We start from the raw sequence: 2795 nt of genomic DNA on the forward strand, positions 1-2795 counted from the left end.
AAGTGGAAATTCATACCCAGTAAAACAGATGTTATCGAACCCAAGACTAACCAGAAATATCCATGACATAAACACAAAAACAAAAACAGAAAACCAGTTTTCTAAAAACCAAATAGTGGCTCAATGGCATTTCTTACTGTTTTTATGAGAACATTCTTACGGCCATATTATTGACACTCCGAATATGTCGGAATAAGGCAGAGTAATTATATTTACGGAATAGAGGAGAATTAGTCGGAATAAGTCTATTAATGGCGCATAGAATAAAACGGAATAAGGCGTAATAAGAAAGTCAGAATAGTTATTGCGGGGAATAACTAATCGGGCGAATACGGCTTTTATTCCATGTTATTCGTTAAAAATTGATTACTGAATTTCACAATTGCTTTAACAATATATACAGGTAATAAATTGAAACTGTGTTTTTAGTTTGTAATTATCCTTTTTAATCCTTTTAAGGTGAAATAGAAACCGGCAAGAACCTGAAAAGGCAGTAGATAACATTATTTTTTTATTAAATGCAATGCTCCAATTATTAAATTCAACCATCTTGTGCTCTGTAGTATACATCTGTAGCATTTTCGCTGAAAATTTGTTATAAATAAGATAACTCCACTACAACCTAGTCCGAGTTTTTGAGTAGCTTCATGAGAATCAATTCTAAGCAGTTTTGGTTATGAAGCGTGGAAAAAAATTATTTCCGGTACCTTCAAAACCCTTTCTTTAAAACTTATTATCTCCTAGCCGGTAGCTTACAAATGTAGGCACCACACCACAGTGTGCAACATCAATTTTACCCCACAAAAATTAATATATTCACGAAACTCGGGACCAAATATAGTAAAACTGCATCTTTAGTTTTTCTCTCTGGCTTTGAAATTTCAAGAATATGATACATTCAATAATGATAAAAAAAAACTCTGCAATGTTGAATAACAAAATGGGTTTCAAAAGCAAAAACTGTATTAAATTGAAAGAAAATTAAATGCTTTAGAACACAAGCTCAAAAGGGTATTGGAATAACTTGATTAATTCAGGATTACAAATTTTTTAAAAGGACATTTTCAATATCTATTCGTCCTTGTGCACCAACAAATTTAATGTTTTTCAATTTTAAAATATGTTCCCTATATTGGATGTCCATACTGTTATCCTACACCGCACGGAATTTTTTTTTAATAATTTTTTGAATTTTTCATATCCTTGAAGATTCAAAATCCTTTAGAAAAACATACTGACGTTGGAGAGGAAATCTAAAACCGCAGTTTTACTTTATTTGGCCCCTAGTTTCGTTAGTATATTGCTTCGTGTGTTTTGAAATGATTTTGGCTTTTGTCGCACATTGTAATATGTATGGAAAGTCACAACACTATTTACTCAACACAAAGTTGACAAAACATGCTTTTTTGTAATTATGTATTTGCGTATGTGACTTTGTGGTTGGCAACCAAGGTGCGAGTACGCGACACACATTTTCTCACTTTCGGTAAATGCTGCTCGGTGAATAAAAGTAAATTTTTTTCACCTTAATTTTGTGTTTTTTTTTAATAAATATATAAAAATGTCCACACAAGCATAACAGCGTAACCATGTTTTTTTTTTTTTAATTTACCTAAATTACACAAATTATATCATAAAAACATTCCTAATATTCCAGCACCGAAATGGTTTTTTTTTTTGGCTTTTGCATCTCCGATATTTTTCATAACGTTTTATGTTATACTACCACTTCAGAGAGACTAAGTCAAATCAAATGCATTTATCAAAATCATAAAAATACCACATTTTAGAGGAGGAAATTATCTAAAAATTTTCATAGGTAATTAATACGCTACGACTAAGCCCCATTGCGTAATCAATTGTTATAGTCTTCCTTTAAGTTTGATCAAACGCTCGACATGGCGTATGAGTAACATTATTTTCTGCTTATATTTCATAAAGAAAATCACTGAATTTACGAATAAATTACGTGAAACTGATAAGCCGCGGCGCAATACTGCCCACTGCAATTATGTAGAGAATTTATTCCTCTACACTGTGGTCTTTTTTGATATGTTTGATTAATGTATTTAATTTGAAGCAGACAAAGTTCTTGACGTTGAATTGGACAATAATTGTTAGTTTTGCGGAAAAACTATTTTGGAATAAATATTTATTCCTCCGCCGGAAAGTTATTCCATAGTGAATAATTGACAAAAAAGTTACTCCCCCGTCGCTCAGAATTACTCAGAATAACTAATAATAATAATAATCAGGGCCGAAGAAAATAAGCAAGAAAAAATCCATTTTAAGCACTTAGATAAGCACTAAAACATTAGTAAATATGCTTACAAATATGCTCGCAAAAAAACAAAGTTTAGTGTACAGTTTAATCAAGTGCTGCTTCATATTCTCAAATAAAAGTCATCTGCGCTGGTCGTTTTGATTTTTTTAAATATTCGTTATTCTCCATTTGAGATAAATTGTTTTTAAACTTTTCAATAACACCAATGCCTTCCCGTAGAGACGAACCATTGGTTTTAAATTTTTGTATGCGAGCAGAAATGCTATTGAAGTTACGGGTTAATAAAAACCAAACCGGTTTTTATGTTATTATTTGTAAACATTTCTTTAGTTCGACGAATAGCAAAAACGCCCAAGAAATGGTAAAGAAAAAATTTGTGCGCCAAATTTTCTTAAGCAGTACGAAGTTCTTAAGAAATTTGCTACACTTTCTACTCTGGTCTGCTAAAGTTTGTTTGAGAGGAGTACAAGGCAACCTTGATTCCAACAGAAATATAGGCCTGTTCCATTAT

Source organism: Rhagoletis pomonella, unplaced genomic scaffold, assembly GCF_013731165.1.
Source record: "Rhagoletis pomonella isolate Grant_MI unplaced genomic scaffold, Rhpom_1.0 Rhpom_scaffold_00002, whole genome shotgun sequence".
NCBI classification, from domain to species: domain Eukaryota; kingdom Metazoa; phylum Arthropoda; class Insecta; order Diptera; family Tephritidae; genus Rhagoletis; species Rhagoletis pomonella.